We start from the raw sequence: 19,941 nt of genomic DNA on the forward strand, positions 1-19,941 counted from the left end.
TGGTTGGTTGGTTGGTTGGTTGGTTGGTTGGTTGGTTGGTTGGTTGGTTGGTTGGTTGGTAGGTTGGTTGGGTGGGTGGGTGGTTGGTTGGTTGGTTGGTTGAGTGGTTGGTTGGTTGGTTGGTTGGTTGGTTGAGTGGTTGGTTGGTCGGTTGGTTGGTTGGTTGGGGTGGTTGGTTGGTTGGTTGGTTGGTTGGTTGGTTGGTTGGTTGGTTGGTTGGTTGGTTGGTTGGGTGATTGGTTGGTTGGTTGGTTGGTTGGTTGGTTGGTTAGATGATTGGTTGGTTGGTTGGTTGGTTGGGTGGGTGGGTGGGTGGTTGCTTGAGTGGTTGGTTGGTCGGTTGGTTGGTGTATACTTAACTAATTTCTTTAGGTATCTAAAATATGTTTTACTGATGCCCCCATTCGCAGTAGTACATTGCCTCGCTTCCGCACCAAAACTCCTGCCTTCTCCTTCAAAATAGGGGCTCACCAGCTGCCATCTACTGCAGATAACTGACTATATAAGATAAGTAACTCATACAACCACACTTCAATAAATCTGAACTATTCCTTTCAGGAGGCATAAAAACAAAGGTTGTGGTGTGGCTAACTTTAGAGTTTGCTGGCTGACATATTCCATCAGGGATGTTTGAGAAACTGTTGACAGAACTGGCAGAAAGTGTGACTCAGGGGTTAGAGTAGCTGTCTTCGGTAGCCAAACAGATTCTTCTAGTTTGTGTTAGCACACTAACCTTCAATTTGGAGCAGCCTTGTTAAAGGAGGCTCTCTTAAAAATTGGTTTCAGCTAAAGAAAGCTCACTCCAGTTCCTACCAAAATTGCTCTGCCAAGGCTTTCAAGGTTTGTTTTTCCTTTTTCTTTTTTTAGCTGAGCCAACCCTTCAATATTGAAGTTGGCATGAAGCACATAATAAACCCTTTGTTTATGTTATTATACAAAGTTTCTCATCAAATAATTGTATGTAAAAACTGTATTTGCAAGAAGCAATCACACCATTGCTCTTTGTATCACAGGCTGGCAGTGACACAACAACCAGCCTGTCATACAATACAAAGAGAAGCACAACAACCAACATAAGCTTCCAAGCTGGTGTCTTCTTAAGGATACATATTGTCTTTGCACATTGCTTTGCAGAGAAAGTGACCAGTCAAATAGCCACAATGGAAATGATTACAGCTTACTTTAGCTTTGCAGACAATGCAGCTAAATAGCTTGTCAACTGTGCTTGAGAAGTGCTTGCAAAGGTCAAGCATGATAGTATTAGATGTTAAATGGTGTGGTCCTCATTATTTAAAATCACTGTTCCACCACTAAAAAGCTCCAGGTACAGGTTTCCTTACACTATTGCCTTTGTGCCATTGTTCCATCAACAAATGGAGTTTAATGTTAAATACTTAACACTGCATTGCCAACAAAGTTGCCCCTGTAGAATTTGGATTTAGATTTACAAAATACAATAGCTGTTATAACTAGATAGATGATAGTTCATTTCAATTAACCAAGATTCAACCTACTGTATTGGTTTTTGTGACATTATTCAAAATTTCTTTATTTATCTCCGAGGGGAAATTCAGTTAGTCTGGTCGAATCTCTGTTAGAATGAGATAGTCTGATGGCTGGAGGAGAGAAAGATCTTTTGTATCTCTCCGTTCTGCAACACAGAGAGAGGAGCTGTCCACTGCTGTTTTTTTGGTCCATAAAGGTTTTGTGTAGCAGATGATCCAGGTATTTCAAGATGGCCTGGAACATGTTGACAGGTCATCTCTCCACCACCTCCTCCAGTGTGTCCAACCTGGCTCCAACCACAGAACCAGCTCTTTAGACCAGTCTGTCCAACCGCCTTCATCTCTGTGTCTGATGCTGCCTCCCCAGCAGACTGCAGCATAAAACAACACACTACCACCACAGACTGATAAAACATCTGCAGCATCTTACTACAGATGTCCAGAGATCTGAGCTTCAAGAAGAAAAAGCGGCGGCTCTGCCCCTTTTTGTAGAGAGCGTCTGTGTTTAGGGACCAGTCCAGCTTATTATTCAGGTAAATGGTAAATGGACCTACACTTTTCTAGTTGCTTTGTGACCACTCAAAGAGCTTTACACTACAGACTGCGCTCATTCACCCGTTCACACACACATTCATACTGGTGGCAGAGGCTACCCTAAACCGTGCCACCTGCCACCATCGGGAATTCATTCACACACCGATGAACGCAGCATCGGGAGCAATTTGGGGTTCAATATCTTCAGTATCAGTATCTTGCTCAAGGATACTTCGACATGTAGGCTGCCGTGGTCTGGGTTCGAACCACCGACCGTCCGATCGGTGGGCAACCCGCTCTACCAACTGAGTCACAGCCACCCCTAGATACTTATAACTTGGTGTAACATAGTTAAACAGGTAATTAGTGATTCCACTTGCCATCTTTAAATAACCACGGGTATTGAACGCAGCACCCCTGGGGTTTAGTGTCATGCAACCCCGGAGGCAGCTGCATTCGGACCTTGTGGTGTAACGGTAAGGTTACGGGCTATGAGCTCCGTCTTTTTTTTTATATATATTAATTTAATTTCACTTTATTTCAGTAGAAACTTGACAGTGTCTTTTAATTTCATATTTTTCAGAGGGATGCACCTGTTTTTATGTCATCAGGTATGATTTTTGTATTTTGTGTATGATTGAACCTGTAGAAATCTATGATCATTTCCTTAGTCTTTGAGGTGTTCAGTAGGAGATAGTTCTTATGACTCCAGTCACTGAAGGCTTTGATCAGATCCCTATATTCAGATTCCTGTCCATTCCTGATACACGCTGCAATAGCAGTGTCGTCCGAGTACTTCTACATGTGTGAACAATGACAAACAAATGAAAGTCTTATCAGTCTTATACTCTTTACTGAACACCTTCACTCTTGATTTACACTGACGACTATGGCAAGTATCGCACTGACCGCTCTTGCGACCTATAAAGCACTTGTGTCCTAATGGACTCGAACTTAACCCACGGCACTTACTCTTGCTATGTTTCTTGACTTCATCTTTGCTTGTGTTGTATTACTCTCATTTGTACGTTGCTTTGGATAAAAGCGTCTGCTAAATGACATTGTAGAATTGTAGCTATTTTTTGTTGATATCGTTATAATTGTCCAAACAAATGTACCTTTAGTTGCATTAAAATGAACAAGATATTGAAGAAAACAAGGATGGTCTAATAGTTTTTTCCATGACTGTATATCGGTGCTTTCCTATTCCAGCTGCTGCCTCTCTTGTGGCACTAATCACCCTCTATACTGTAGTTCCTCTCATCCCCTGCTGGTGTCGCTGCTGACGCTGGTACCCAAGTCGTCTGTCAGTCTGTCTGGCAGGCAGAGATGGGGGGATTTTATATTGTGAACTAGGGAGAGAGAGAGAGAGAGAGCGAGAGAGAGAGAGAGAGAGAGAGAGAGAGAGAGAGAGAGCACCTCCTGCCTCCTCTCCTGTGCGCAGCGCTCCGGCCCGGCCGCTCCTTCCTTCCTTCCTTCCTCATTTCCTCCCCACAGCTGGCTCTCTCCTCTCGGATGCTGGCTCTTGCCTTCTCCTCTCACACACCACCACCACCACCACCGCCGTGCTGGACCAAAAAATACTTCGCAGGGAGGAATGACTGACTACCTGTTTTGCATGGTCTGAATTTCGGGAAATTCGCACGTCGGAAAGGAGGGGAGTCAAGAGGGAAAACGGAGGCTCTCCATCCCCCGAGGGAATTTATTTTACAGTAAGCAGGCGCAATGTCATTCCAGTTTCCTCATTCCGCTCGTCTCACACCTCCCATCTGTGCAAATGCTTGAAAAATGCTAGAAATGTGGCAGCCTGCTGGGAATATGGCTGGATGTTGTGTTTTTGTTCGAAGTGTGTGCCAGATGTTTTTTTTGTTTGTTTTGTTGCTATTTTATATGAGTTTATTCCGAGGCGTGGTGTGGGATTGTGTTTTTTATTATGATGCGCTAAAGGGCTGTGGTGCGCTTTGCATTAGACTGAAAATGGAAACCCCCATTTCAGCTAGACTCGCCATCCATCCATCCATCTATCCATCCATCCATCCGTCCGTCCATCCGAGGGTGTGTGGGGGTCGGAGGAAAGGGGGGGGGGTTGGTGGGCTGATGCGTATTACTTGCAGATTGACCTAAATGTGAGCGATATTCGAGCGATTATGACAGGTGACAGCGGCTCATCGTGACCGGCTGCACCGTCTTTGTGTTGCCTTTGCAGCGCAATGCTGGGACATGAGAATATGTGTTTCCCTCAGCCATCAGCAGGCTTGTGCACGGGATGAAGAGCACCTTGCTGCCTGCCTGTGTGCTCCAGCTCCGGCCTGCCTGATGCTTGAATCGCTCCATGTTGATCACTAAAAACACCACAGTGTGTTTCTGATCAGCTCCAGGCTGTTCCTCCTCCCTCCCCCCCTTAATGTAGAGTCATTAATCTCATTCATCACATTGCCAAAATTACTCAAAAGAGAGCATCATAATGTTTGCTCATGTTAATTGTGTGTATTTCTGCTCTGTGACCTGGCAGAAATTGGGGCCTGCACATGCCTAGTGAATTAGCCCTCACATAGCCTAACAGTCACTGTTGATTGCATGGCAGCTTAACCCCCTGGAGTCCATGTATTTATTGAAAATACACGTTTTATTTACAGTAATGATTTTATTTATATATGATATGTAGACAAGCTGAGAAAGCCAGCTGAAAGTTCAATCATAGGGGCTTTCACAGTGTGACATTTATGTTTCTAGACCATTTTTAAAATGTGAATTTTCTTTCTACAATGAAAACTATTACTGTTTTTAATTTACATGAAAATAGACTGTTTTGTAGTTTTATTATTTATTAGTTTTTCTGCTGTTTTTGTGTGTATAAATGGTAAAAAGAAAAAAAATGGTACATTTCCATAGACACCTCTGTCTTTTGTTTGTATTTTTGGTTCCTGGCAGCTTTATACTTTGTTAATTAAAATAAAATGAAAAATCTGTCTGATAGCCAAGTTTGTGTGGAGAAAAAGGAGCCATGCATGTGATGTAAGGTGCTAAACAGAGACAGAAATGAATGCATAAGAAGTTGACAAATTAGAACCAAAATCTCCTGGACTTCAGAGGTTTAAGAAGTTGTGTTTTCTCTGAAGGGCTGTAGATCACAGATCAGTCCTAAGATGGAGGAGCTACCCAGCCCTAATAAGAAGTTTAATGTGATGGACATTTGGGGGGTTGGGTCTGATCAGGCCAGCAGAGCAGATTGTGTCTGGCAGTGAAATGTCTTATTAAACTGGTTATCAACAGGCTGCTTATTTCATACTGACCATTGTACACGTGCAGTATGTTGTAGCAGATGTTTCCTGTTAGGTTTTGGAGGAAAAACACGACAATGATCAGTGGATGTGGCAGCGTAGCAAATGAGCTCGGCAGTAATGGTGATGTGTTCATATTTATGGAGGTGAATAGTAGAAAACTCGTTCTAGTTCCTCTGCCTTTTAATCTCTGTATCTTGTGGGTGAAATATGCAACCGCCCACGAGATCAGTGGAGAGTCCCACAGCTCATATTTAACACTTTAAAACCCAAACAGATCAGATTGTAGAATGTTACTCTTCATTTCATTTAGCATTTGTGTTTTATTAGCTTTTTTAAAGCTTGTGTGCTCTTTGTGACGATTCGGTTCAAAATATACAGAAATATGCTTCATTTTCTTGCAGAAAGTTAGATAAGAAGATCAGTACAACTCTTTTATGAAGCTACAGCTAGCAGCCAGTTAGCTTAGCTTAGTTTAGCTTAGCATAAAGACACTTAGCCTGGATCATCCAAAGGTAACAAAATCTTAATGTCCCTTACATTCACATTGCTCAATTAAAAATGATGCACATGCATGTACAACACTGACCTGAATAATTTGAAGCTTAAAATTTACAGTAATATGCTTCATTTTCTTGCAAAAAGTTAGATAAGAAGATCAATACAACTCTTTTTCAAAGCTACAGCTAGCAGCCAGTTAGCTTAGCTTAGCATAAAGACAACTAGCCTGGATCATCCAAAGGTAACAAAATCTTAATGGCCCTTACATTCACATTGCTCAATTATAAAATTATGCATATGCATGTACAACACTGTACTGGATAGTTTGAAGCTTAAAGCTTCATTCATTTTAGATAATTATTCATTCTTATAATTATTGTCTAACTTGATGACTTGGTATGAAAAGTTGGTGATTGTTGGAACAGTGGAAAGACCAACCGAGTCTTTTTTGTGGAGTTCTACCTTGTTTTGTCTCGAGTTTGAATGAAGTTTTTCCCAGTAAGTTAGTTATTAAGGCAGTTAAGCAAGTCTTAGTTTGGTCAAAGAGAGAAACTTGAATTCAGAAGGTGCCGAGTTGTATTTTCTATTAGATAAGGATGATGTAAAATGTGACCACAGACATTCAAAGCTCCATTCAAAAAGCTCAATAGAATCTCTTGAAATAAAACATGACCCTGATTTCCTGCAGTCTGAGATGGTTGCATGGCAACATCAAAGTGAAGAAAGCTTCATATCTAAAGAACAAATAAAAGGTTTTAATGATCTTATCTAACTCATGGCAAGTAAAACAAATATGATATACTATATATATATGATATGATAACAGGTTGTGTTTGGGTTCTCAGGTTTATTTATTACTTCCATCACTTAGTTTGGGTTGTTTGTCTTTTTTCAGCAGGATAACAGAAAAACTACTGGTCCAATTATCATTAGATTTGGAAGGGTTTCATGAAAATTGGAAGGTGGAAGGGTGAAGCCTGGGCCACAGAAGAACCCATTACCTTTTTTGAGAGGATCTGAATCACAAGATGGATAAGCATGGGTGAATTATTTTTCATTTTAGTTGACGTTGCAAGATAGGGCATAGCCTTGGCGGAGGTCTCCAACAGTCATTCCAGTTTAAATTGATTTTAGTGGCCTAAAGAGGTATCCAGTACTTTAAAAACAAGAACAAAAATCAAAATATAAACATCTCGGATCGCTCAGATTGATGTTATGACCCCCAACCTTCATGTTGGCCACCACTTATTTACCACTATCTGGCCCAATCACCCAAAAGAGATATCATTATCTGTGTTACAATACAAGCCCTTTTCTGATGGCATGACTCTGACACAAACATGATCAAATCCATGTTTCTTTCTGTATTTATTAAGTCCGTCAGAGTGCACACAAACAGCTCGAGTTAACTGACCGCTACTAACACTTAACACATACAGGTGAGACTGCCAGCCAGGGTTCTCATCACACATTTAACTGATCTAAGCGCTTCTCTAACCAAATGTTGCAGCATGTGCTCCTGTGACACACTAAGAAGCATTACAGGAAGCCAGAAGTCTTCAGAGTGCATTTACCTGCTACCCTTGGGTATAATAGAACACACCTCCCATCTCCCATCTACCGTCCACGTATCTCTCTCTCCATTCCTCTGCCTAATTGGCAAAGATTTACGGTGCATGTTGAAGTGACCCTATCGTTACATCCCCGGTGAAAAGTGTGAAAAGTGGTGCACTCCACCACAGCTCCAGAGACGTGTTAAGAGCGTGTTATCATTCTTTTTTTTCCCAAAGACTCACCTCGCTGCTGCAGCCTCAACAGGCTTCATTAAGTTTTTATATTAAGAAGATGATTCATGAGATGTGGACAAACTCTTAATAACCTCTAGCGAGAGAGATCAGAGATGTAAATTGTTGCCCCCTGTGCAACATCTAAAGTCAAAATATTTGCTTACTTGATCTAGACTACAACAATTCATTTGAACACAGATTACTAACTGAAACTATATTAACCCTCTGGAGTCCATGAAACAACATGCACATCATTCCTTCATGACGTGAAGACATAAAAATGAAGCAACATTGAGTCTTGTCATCAGCTTCCCTCTAAAGTTCTGGCTTGAAACTCCATACCAGATTTTTTTTTAATGAGTTTTGGCCAAGTAAAACCGGAGATAATGTCAAATATATTTAGTGTAAAAATATAGAACTAGATATTATCCTCATTTTACCTGTTATATGTTATATTTGCACATATTTTTATATTTGCAACATGTACATTTCTGTGTGTGAAACCTAATTTTCAAGGTCAGATTTTCTGTTTTCCTTTGTTTCTTTTGGGTTAAAAATTTTGATCAAATAAGTCAAAGTTAAAAATTAATAATCAGGACATATAGATGAGGTTGCGCTGAAAAAACTGATACCAACATGGCATGGTAAAGATCCTTTAACAGATTTTTAATGGACATAATAGCCCAAGATTTCAGAGGGTTAAAAACGTGATAGACAAAATATTGAAACCATTCAGGACTTTAAAGTTTTTCTCAGGTTTATTACAGTTTGGGTTAGTCGGTTTCTCCAGCATTTCTAATGCTAAAAACTTGCTCCCGAAAATACTGTAACCCTGTTAACTGGTCATTTCGAGTCAATTTGCATCGATGGTTGGGCAGATTAGCTCACATACAGTAAATGGTTGACTGCTAAACAAACACACAAGTATGTATTTAACACTGATTAGTGCAGTCAAAGGTCTTTACAAGGGAACCTACAACAGCTGTTATCACTTTGAGCAACCGCGACAGAATCGGCTGGGAGCCGCCAGTTAACAGGGTCATTCTTAAACTAAAAAAAAAAAATTAAATACTACTGAAAGATAGGGATAAATTGTTGTACAAGGAAAGTAAGTTGTAAAATTGTTGGCACCCTTACTTTAGAGTCCAACACTCATCATTGCATTTGGCTATTATTCTTCCAATAAATAGTATTCAGTTGTTTTGAGTCTTTTGTAAATACCAAGTCTAGAACAAAAGAACCGGGGCAGAGTGCGGGAGGCTTTAAGAGCTCCGGCTCTAACACTACTAGTAAAAGTTTGCACTAGCTTTACAGTGGAGTGTTGAGGCCCCGTTAAAACAAGTACAGCACCATGTGTGAAATATAGCAGAAGGAAGAGTTGTCAAAGATGCCATATTTAAGTTTATTTCTTGCACGTTCAACAGATATTTGGTAAAATGCTATAAACACATTTGGAGGGGATTTGAATTGCTGTTTTTATTCTTGGTTATTTTTCTTTTGTGGCAGGAAAAAACCTCGTTTGGGTGTGCCAGTACCTCCTCAATACATGGAGAAAAAAATCCTGATTACCAATAGAGGTGCGGGAAAAAATGGATACAGCATAGTATCGCCACATTTTGCATGGTGATATTTTATCGATACTGGTATCATATGAAACTAGAAGATCTAATGAATCTATAGGCAGGATATTGTGTCGGGAAGTTGTCGAAATAACATTGTTTTCCATGTTTCATTCAAAAAAGAATTGAGAGCAGTGAAGCTTAAAGTTTTAGAAAGTTTGATAAAATGCTGCAGTTGTTGTCGTCCATACGTGTTTGATATCAGTTCAGTTCAGTTTGACTGAACACTTTGTTGGTCAGTCTGTGGGTTTGACTCTCTTTTTCTAATAATTTTGTGTCTTTTTTGGGGGGAATTTTGTGTCTTTTTAAAGTAATTTAGTTTTTTCCTGTCATTTTGTGTCTTTTTTGGGAATTTTGTGTCTTTTTTTGTCATTTTGTGTTTTTTTACATTTTTTTTTTAGTATTTTTGTGTCTTTTTTTTGGTCAAAACTATGAAAAATAAACCTTCTTTGACTGCTTCAAGGTCAACCATGTTTACATTGCATGCCATTGACAAAAAGGTGTGGCCCTCAGCACTTAAATGCCGAAGTATCTAAAGCGTTATATGATAACTAACACAAAAATCTGAAGCTGTTAGATCATCTGTGCTTAAACTGCAGGCGCATCAGTCCAAAAACTGCTAAATTATTCAATACCTCAAGGAGTACAGTGTAAAAATCACGAACAAACTGCAGTGAGAAAGAAGAGCAGCCTCCACTAGCCATCAGGGACAATACAGATACTGTATAAAGTATATAGGGGGGTGGACAAATAATTAGTATGAGCATCATATGACCCACTTTAGTAACAGCATTAGCATGCTTTAAGTACTTCAAAGTTAAAGTTATGTTACTTTATTAATTCCCTAAAGAAGCAGCTGTCTGGGGAATTCTTGATGGTGGTTGTAATATTAGTAAACACATTTGTAAAAACGTAATATTTCATAATATTTCATACGAAACATGATTATTTTTCATCACCCACACTGCATCTGTATACATCAGGGATGGGCAACTGGAGGCCTGGGCGCCACATACGGCCCGCACCCTCACTTGAAGTGGCCCTCAGTACAACTACATGCATTTGAGCATGAAATCTTAAAAGTTCAGTGTAAAAATGCACAAAATTACTTCTTGAAATGAATGTCGGTCTGCTGTTCTTGCAAAAAAAGAGAAAGAAATCACAGTAAGTGGTTATTTTTTATTTGCTTCAAACCTTTTGTATTCCTATTTATACTGTTCTACATGCATTTGAGCATGAAATATGTTAAGTTACTGCACTGTAAACAAATAGACACAAAATAAACAAATAGACACAAAATGACCAAAATGACACAAAATGAACAAAAAATGACACAAAATGAACAAAAATGACACAAAATGAACAAAAAAAGACACAAAATGAACAAAAAAAAGACACAAAACGAATAAAAACACGCCAAAGAATCCCCCCAATGTGACCCTATGGAGAGGCTAGAGTGATGACACCATCAAAAAAAGAGACAAAATGAACATAAAAAGACACAAAATGACCAAAAACATGAAATCTTAAAAGTGCAGTGTAAAAATGCACAAAAATTACTTATTGCAATTAATATTGGTCTGTTGTTCTTGCAAAAAAAAGAGAAAGAAATCACAGTGAGTGGTTATTTTTTATTTGCTTCAAACCTTTTGTATCCCTATTTATACTGTTATACATGCATTTGAGCATGAAATATGTTAAGTTACTGCACTGTAAACATATTTAAAATTGCAGTTTCATCATATCTGGTTAAGTGCACGGTCCTATATGTGGCCCTGTGGTAGTGTCCATGAAAAATTGTGGCTCCCTGCAGCATTTAAGTTGCCCATCCCTGATATTATACACAGTTTCAGCCTTATTTTACAGTCTAAACAGCTGCAGTCCTATTTGAGATGAATTGGAGATCAAAAGCTGAGATACGTTTTGGCTTAAACCATTCACTACCTATGTGAATCAGACATCTATTGTCCTAACCCGATAATCTCTGCTGATAACCTTGTTCAGAAAGAGAGAGAGAGAGAGTGTTTGTTGCCAGGTCATTGTATTTCAATCATGGCTGCATCTGATTCATATCACAGCTGGCGCCCCCCCTCCTCCAGTGAGCAGATAGGGAAGATAGGTTGCCTGGTCAACAACCTCTTTATTCCTTGAACCATTCAGAGCAGAAACACAGCAGGAGATGCAGAAAGAAGGACAAGTCGCTGACATCACGTTCCATGTTAACTGGCCAGACATATTAACCCTTTATCAGGCAAAGAACTATATTTGGTAACTTCAGGTAATATTTCGAGAAAAAAGTTGCAAATTTACTAGATTAAAGTGGCAAATCTATGAGAAAAAAGTCGCAGATTTAAGAGATTTAAAGTGGAAAATCTGTGCGAAAATTTTGGAGGATAGGAATATATCCTATATTGGAGGATATTACATACAGCGCAAATGCGCAGATTTATGAAATTTAAAGTGGTGAATCTGGGAGAAAAAAGTTGCTTTTTTCACACTTTTTTCTCGTAGATTTGCCACTTTAATCTAGTAAATTTGCAACTTTTTTCTCGAAATATTACGTCAAATATATTTAATATTAAAATATAGAACTCGATGATATCCTCATTTTACCTCCTATATGTTGTATTTGCCACCTGTGTTCACATTCACATCGTTTAAAATCCTTTAATGAACATTATTGTGTTATGTAGTTAAGTATGAAACCTAATTTTCAAAATCTGATTTTATGTTCTTTTGCATGTTTTTTTGTGTTAAAATGTTGATGCAGAACTTGAAAAAGTAAAATAATAATAATAATCGAGTCATATAGGTGAGATTGTACTGAAAAAAATGAATCCACATGTCACGGTAAACACTTTTTTAAGTGTTATTAACAGGCTGAATTATTAAAAAATGGACAAAATAAACCAGGACTCCAAAGGGTTAATACTGGTAATAAAATTAATTTATGTAGCAATGTTCAAAACAGCAATATAAATCACTATCAAACATTGAAGCAAAGCTAAAAATAATGGTAAAATGAAGTTAAAAGGAAATAATTGTATTAGTAAAATGATTAAATGAAACGAAACAGTATGACAAAAAGGGGGATTTCAGCAACACTTGGAGAACAAATAGACCAATGTGTTGTAGCGGACAAGCTTCATTAGGGTTAAAGTTATGATACAATGTCAAAATAACATCTTTTCATCTAAATTAATTTATGTATCCGCCACATGATTTGGATCTGCTCCAAAATGTCCCCATGCTGCAGCCTTCCACTGAGTTTCATTAACATCATAGCAGTCATTTTACCAGACAAACCAACAAATCCATCTGAAAACCTCCTTGGTGGTTTTTTTGAAGAAGAATTCATGTTGGCCACCAATATGGAATCCATTAGTGGTTTCCATATTTTACTAGATTGAAGTGTGCAAAAAAATGTGCAGATTTAAGAGATTTAAAGTGGCAAATCTGCTCGAAAAAAGTCGCAGATTTACGAGACAAAAGTGGGGAAAAAAGCAACTTTTTTCTTGCAGATTCACCACTTTAAATCTCATACATCTGCATATTTTTTCTCATAGATTTGACACCTTAATCTCGTAAACTTTATTTCTCAAAATATTACCCACCTCCCCCGGGTCTGTATGTTTTTTTTTACACATTCTGGCTGTATGTAATATCCTCCAATATTCTCTCGGGTTGAAATTTGGAACTTGCAAGTATTTCAATGAGTGCCCTATTAAGGGTTAACCCTTTTTCAGGCAAAGAACTATATTTGGTAACTTCAGGTAATATTTCGAGAAAAAAGTGGCAAATTTACTAGATTAAAGTGGCAAATCTACGAGAAATTTTTTTGCAGATTTAAGAGATTTAAAGTGGCAAATCTGCGCGAAAAAAGTCACAGATTTACGAGAAAAAAGTGCAAAAAAGCAACTTTTTTCTTGCAGATTCACCATTTTAAATCTCATAAATCTGCAAAAAAATTTCTCGTAGATTTGCCACTTTAATCTCGTAAACTTTTTTCTCACTTCTCACTTCTCACTTTCTCACTTTAAATCTCTTAAATCTGCGACTTTTTTTCTTGGAGATTTGCCACTTTAATCTAGTAAATTTGCAACTTTTTTCTCGAAATATTACCTGAAGTTACCAAATATAGTTCTTTGCCTGATAAAAGGTTAAGGGTTAAAACTGAGCCCACACATGGCTATGGTTTAGTTAAATGTTAGGTCTGTAACATGATGCAAACTCTGATCTACTTAACACATGTCAGCCACGCCAACCTCCACATGAAGGACTGCTTCCTGCATTGACTGACTTGGTGTAGATCTCAGTCCTGAGTGCATATAAACGACGTCACAGCTAGAGGTCTGACTGAGCCACTGTTGACCCACAATGTATACATAGTATATTATTACCGCAGCACCAATCAGGTGCAAAAATCAGACGGAGTGACCACCAACCATCCTCCCCCTCTGCAGCTTCCACTTGTGGGTCCGACTGGTTCACTAATGGATGATGACAAATAACAGCTGCACTTTGCTTCCCTGTCTCAGGCACTGAGTGGCTCTCCCTCTTCTCCGCTGCCCTAAGAGGAGAATGGAGCAGAGCAGGAGCTATGGAGAGGGTAATGGTTGTTTGTTGGACACATCATTTTGTCACTTGAGTTTTGTTCATTTCACTCGATGGTTGAGTGTGCACTTTGCAGCAGGAAAACTCTCCCTGCAGGATCGCTTTGCACCTATATTTACTACGGCGCCTATTTGGTTGTGTATTAAACGGACACTTGAGTATAAATGCGGCCGTGTCGGTCTCACTCTGTTCAGTGGAATAATTTTTTTCACGTTCAATTTAGAAATAAAAAAAATACGTTGAATAAGGCTTGAAATGCTTAGCCAAAAGAGCACCATGGTATTTTTTTAATCACTGCAGCACATTTGGAAATTAATGAGCACATTAATGAGCAGTGGATACATGAGAGGCATCTTTCATCTCTGTGCTAAACCAAGTTTAGGTCAGATCTGTCAGCATTGTTTCAGTGTGTCCACCGTTGGAAATGTTATGTATTGTAATTTTGTGTCTTATTTTGGTAATTTTGTGTCTTTTTTTAGTAATTTTGTGCCTTTTTTTGTGTCATTTTGGGTCTTTTTTTGGTCATTTTGTGTCTTTTTAAAGTAATTTTGTGTTGTTTTTCTTTAGTAATTTTGTGTCTTTCTTTAATAGTAATTTTGTGTCTTTTTTTAGTAATTTTGTGTCTTTTTTTAGTTATTTTGTGTATTTTCTTTTTTAGTAATTTTGTGTATTTTTTTGTAATTTCGAGTCTTTTTTTTGTTGTTGTAATTTTGTGTCTTTTTTGTAATTTTGTGTATTTTTGTGTCTTTTTTATAGTAATTTTGTGTCTTTTTTTTGGTAATTTTGTGTCTTTTTTAAGTAATTTAGTGGGGTTTATTTAGTGATTTTGTGTCTTTTTGTGGTAATTGTGTGTCTTTTTCTAATAATTTTGTGACAGCACATTAGGACATTAATGAGCAGTGGACACATGAGAGGCGTCTTTCATCTCTGTGCTAAACCAAGTTCAGGTCAGATCTGTCAGCATTGTTTCAGTGTGTCCTCTCGGTGTCCCTCTGCACCGAGGGAGACAATAATACTCCTCCTAATCCACCTCTCACTGCATTGCTCACCCAATCAATCCCCCGCGGAGTGGGACGTTGCCAAGTCGCCGTTGCCAAGTTGTGGTTGCCGTGGCAACATGGACTCTGTTTTTTTTTTTTTTTTTGCTGTGATGTCAGCCAGGTGCGGCGTGGCAGTTTGGGCTCTAACAAGGCCGACCCTTGTTGGGGGATAATGAGCAAGACTCTGCTGTCATGGGGATGACTCTCTCTGTGTTGGAGGGAAGGTCAGCGAGGGGCGACTCCCAATTAGCTCCGAGTCGTGAGGGAGACGGCGAGTGGGTGGGAGGGTGACGAGGAAGTCTTCCCCTTGTGGGTTGCAACTGTTGGTTTGTATGTGGACAGATGCTCATTTCTCTAACACGTTTTATAAACACATTCTCATTGGTGGCACCGGTGGCCTTTTCATAAAACAATTGAATGGTAATTAAAAAAAACATTTTTACAATGAGAAAGCTATTAACTACTGCTAAGGCCTGGGTTGCCTACTGTTACATTGGCTCAGTGGCGGTTCTAGACCAATTTTACTGTGGGGGCCAAGGAGGGGCCAGTGTTTAATCAGAGGGGCACATTAAAAAACGTCAAAAATGATATTTAAGCATTCAAACCCTTTATTTTAGCTAAAAGTCTCATATTTGGAAGAACTACATTGATTGAAACAATGTGACTTACCAACATTAACAGTTATTTTTGTATGACAATGACATTTCTCAATTTTGTGCACAATTACTTTTTTTTATTTTGAAAGTGCAGTACAGTGAGAATGATCTTTATGTTTAGCCTTTATTGCACAATTAAACTATTATACAGTGTACACATTCTGGGTTCCTTTTGTGTACAATGAGATATTATTTAAACAAAAAATAGGTAAGAATTGTTCCGTCGTTCATCATTATAAATTGATCATTTTATTATTACTTTGACACAGGGGCCACAGCAGGGGCCAAAGGCTTCTTCATAGGGGCAGTGGCCCCTGTAGGCCCCTGTGTAGAACCGCCACTGCATTGGCTTATACTAGTGCAGATACTGAGTTCTAGTCCAATAGCAAAATCATACTATTTATACCAGGGGTGGGCAATTAATTTTCCCAAGGGGCCACATGACCAATACCACGAAGGTTGCAGGGGCCGGACCAAAACTCTGAACTAAATTCTGCTTAATATTAATTTAATCGCTTTATAAAATACAGTAAATTATCTGGTTTTGAGCTGCTACTGATAAGAATACATGTTATGATAAGACTGTTAATGTGGAGTAAATCAAATATAGCAGTAAAAAGTAGTAAATACTCCAATCACTATATAATTTTAACATTTATAACTGTAAATTACCTTTAGCAAGGTTCCTATTGGTGTTTTTGTATTATATAGCTTGTTTTTTTTTATGTTTGTAAATTTTCTAGGTGTTTTACAATGTTATATTGCTTTTATTTTGAAAAGGCGCCGTCCAGTGTGAAACGGGTGCTTTTATTTTGAAAGGTAGTGACAGGATATAACAGGTAGAACGGGAAAAATTAAAAACGATCGGTTAATAATAACGAGTGCGTCGTAATTCATATAAAGTTGATATAAAGTATCAAAAGGCTTCTATAGTGGCGGCTGACAGGACACAAGGTTTGTTAAAGTTTATTTTCTTCTGTCATATATATTAGTGGCTATATTTGTTGTCTTAACTATAGTAAAAGTGCTTGTTTGGTCAAGTGCTAATGCTAATGTTTGTTAGCTCTTACGGTGGATTCACAAGGTGATCAAAGGAATGTCTTATTTTTATGTTCATGGAGCTACAATTTTAAATAAATCTTGTGAACTATCAGTAAAGAGTCGAGTCTTTGCAGGTGGGTACGTAAACCACCTTCAAAATAAAAGCACTGCGGTTGTATTGATTTCTAATTTCTGGGTAACCTGGGTAACGGGCCGGATGTGGCCCACGGGCCGCCCAATGACCAGCTCTGATTTATACTCAAGTCTTGATATTACTTGATGTTGCATTACTAAGACCAGGCTACCTCTTGTAGGATTTGATGACCACCAGCTGCTAGTTTAACATGGTGCAGCTCATAGCAATAATGCAAGAGCATTGAATACATATTTTCTTTGACCCTTTATAACCTATACAATCTAAAGTCACTTTCTAATATGAATTTATAATCTTTTTAAGGAATTTTAAGGTGTTTTTTACATTTTTAGAGACACTGTGAGCTAAATTAATTACCGTAACCGTATTCTTAAATAAAAAATAAAAAAAACAACGAAAGGTTTTTATTTTTTTCCCTTGGCAAGCACTGAAATGTGCTCAAGGGTAGCTGGTATAACCAAAATGTATTTTTTTTTTTTCCAAAATATTTTTATTGAAAATACAATAAAAACATTTCCAATGACAGAAATACAATTATCCTTTTCTTATTTTTTATACATATGTACATGTAAACAGTCACATATACTACCAAAATGTATTTTATTAAAATATACACATTTTAAATGCAAACAATTCTATCATTACCGTAACATTTAACCATTTTTCTCATCAATTTTCATTCAGATTTTGTTCTTTATACATTGTCAAAAACCATTGTTTCCCAACCATTGTCCCATTGGTTTCAGGCTATATGAATCCCAGTATGTTCTTATTGACCCTTAATGACTTCAGTGGGATGAAGAGGACAAACATTAGGTACCAGAGCTTTTAGACCCATTTACCTGCATATTCAATCTATTTCACTGGAAAAAAAAAAGCTGGTTGTTCTTTTATTCTCAATGCTCAAATGTAAGAGTGACTTTGCCTGCCCTTGTCGTTTTGCATGTGTGCGCTGTGTGTTTTGGACTGGGTGGGCGTTGGAGGACTGGCTGCAGCCTGACAGCCGCTCTTTGTTCTCACACGCCTTTAGCGTTGATGAACTCTTGTGTGTAAGTGGGCCTTACATAATTACAAATGAGCTTCTTATCCATAATGCTGCTGAGAGAAATCCATTATGTCCTGCAGAGCTTTTTGGAGCTGTGAAGTTTTTAAAAAAAATGACAGATTGTGGTGGTCAAACACCCATTCATCACTTATCACCTCGATGAGAACAATTCTCACTCTGCTTTATTTTACTGCCTGTGTTCTTTGGCTGTGGCCGAGCAGAGATTCATACAGATTGTTCATAGATGGCAGAGGGAGAAATTTCATCTGGGTGGGAAATAAATGCTTTTGTTGAGGATATTGTGAGCTCCCTTGTGATTTCTGATCCATTTTGTGTCCATTTAAAACAAAACAATACATTTGTTTGATTTGTTTTAACTTTTCCAATGATGGAAATTAGTGAAAGTGTCATTTTCTCCTTTGTTCCCAACGTCCCTACCCCCCTTGGCGCCATTGTTTAGTTTTCTACCCTTGTTTCATTTTTGCTGACATGGCAGTTTGTGTGGGGTCTGTTGCAGACTGCATGGTGTCAGTGTAATCTCCTCCTTCAGGCTGTGTCCTTGATTATTGTCTGACCAAAAACACATTTTCTAATCCCCCCAAAAATGACCTGCACTGGACATTTAATGTGAGGAAATGACTGCTCAGCCAATTAAATATGAAGATGGTAAAAAAAACCGACCAAACATGGGTGGGGATGCAATCTTTTCTCTTTCTCCGACAGATTTTTATTTCATAAGCATTTTTTAAACTTTAAAGGGCAGTTTGGTGCCCCGAGCCCTCATTAATTTCTAACCCTGTGCAAGCATTTGCTTGCTTGCAGGTTTTATATGAGTGGCTTTGAGGGTGTGTGTGTGTGTGTGTGTGTGTGTGTACGCGTGCAGTAGAGGAAGTGGCGTAAGGCCAGTGCAGCCCAGCTTTGTCTGGCTTTAATGCCTCTTCATTCACTGTACTCACATCCAGCCAGCGTCCTGACGGCAACTAATCTCCTCTTTATCTTAAAGGTTTGCTCAGCACTTTGGGTTCCCATTCAGACTGGAGCAAACCAAAGATTTCACACAGCAAAGTGGCACTCCGAGTGGAGTGACGGCTCTACTATGTTCATGAGTTGTCATTGGACTTTGGAGTCATGCGGTTGGTTATGTTACAACTAGGGCCGGGACTCGATTAAAAAAATTAATCTAATTAATTAGAGGCTTTGTAGTAAATTAATCGAAATTAATCGCATTTTAATCGCATATAAATATTTGACCAGAGAACAGTGAGAAGTAATTTTTTTCACATGGATTTTTAGTATACCATTGAATAATGACTGAATACATAAGCTTAAGCAACAAAAATATTGTTTATTTTTGTTCAAGTCCAACAGACCAGTGCAGTTTTTGCCATTAAGTGTAGCAATAGCATATTTAGAAATATAGTACATTTCATAAATCCAGGTAGCCTATAGGTAGGTAGACCTTCTGTAAACTAGAATACTTTGGTTTTTTAAGTAAAACACAATCCACGCTAGCTAGCACACTAGCCGCTAGCTGCTATATGTTTAGCATTGAGGTGATACTTACGGTGCAAAGATAAGTGCGATTAAAATGCGTCAATTTTTTAAAACATGTTAATTTTTTGTAATTAATTAATCTTAATTAACCCTAGTTATAACATATCTCCAATCTAGTCGTAGTAGATACTAGATACTAAAATGTTCAACTCGATAACGATACTCAGGAAAATATTCCATACTCGATACCATTTTCGATACCACCAGGATAAAAACAAAGACCCCAAAATTTAACAGAAATATTTTTAACAACAAGAAAAATGCAACATGTAAAAATTAACAGAACCACAGGTTAAATATTTATAATAAATAACAGTTGTGCAAACAGAAACTGCAACTCCAGTTGCCCATCCCTGATCTATTTCGACATTTTAAGTTGTATTCAATCTTGATATACACATTATACAGAGTTTATTTCATTGCTTCTCTGTGTATGACACATGTTTTAGAAAAGAAAGGTAGATTTAGATTAGATTATTAGATTAGATTATTCATTAGATTATATAAACTTGAGAAATATCTAATGATCAAGCCACTCAGAGTTAATTAAGTTTCAACCTTTTTGCTAGTGCAATAATAAAATAATATGAATGCTGTGAATAAGTTTATT

The 19,941-nt window shown here is 38.1% G+C and overlaps 1 protein-coding gene across 1 annotated transcript in view; it reads left to right on the forward strand.

The window, feature by feature from the left end:
* The first annotated feature begins 5,105 nt into the window (after positions 1–5,105).
* Positions 5,106–19,941, forward strand: part of ctnnd2b (catenin (cadherin-associated protein), delta 2b) — a 240,754-nt gene continuing 225,918 nt past the window's right edge. The window contains exon 1 of the mRNA XM_059344042.1: positions 5,106–6,062. The gene's annotated coding sequence lies outside the window, so the exon portion shown is untranslated. The remainder of the gene's footprint in view (positions 6,063–19,941) is intronic.

Source organism: Centropristis striata, chromosome 11 (assembly GCF_030273125.1).
Source record: "Centropristis striata isolate RG_2023a ecotype Rhode Island chromosome 11, C.striata_1.0, whole genome shotgun sequence".
NCBI classification, from domain to species: domain Eukaryota; kingdom Metazoa; phylum Chordata; class Actinopteri; order Perciformes; family Serranidae; genus Centropristis; species Centropristis striata.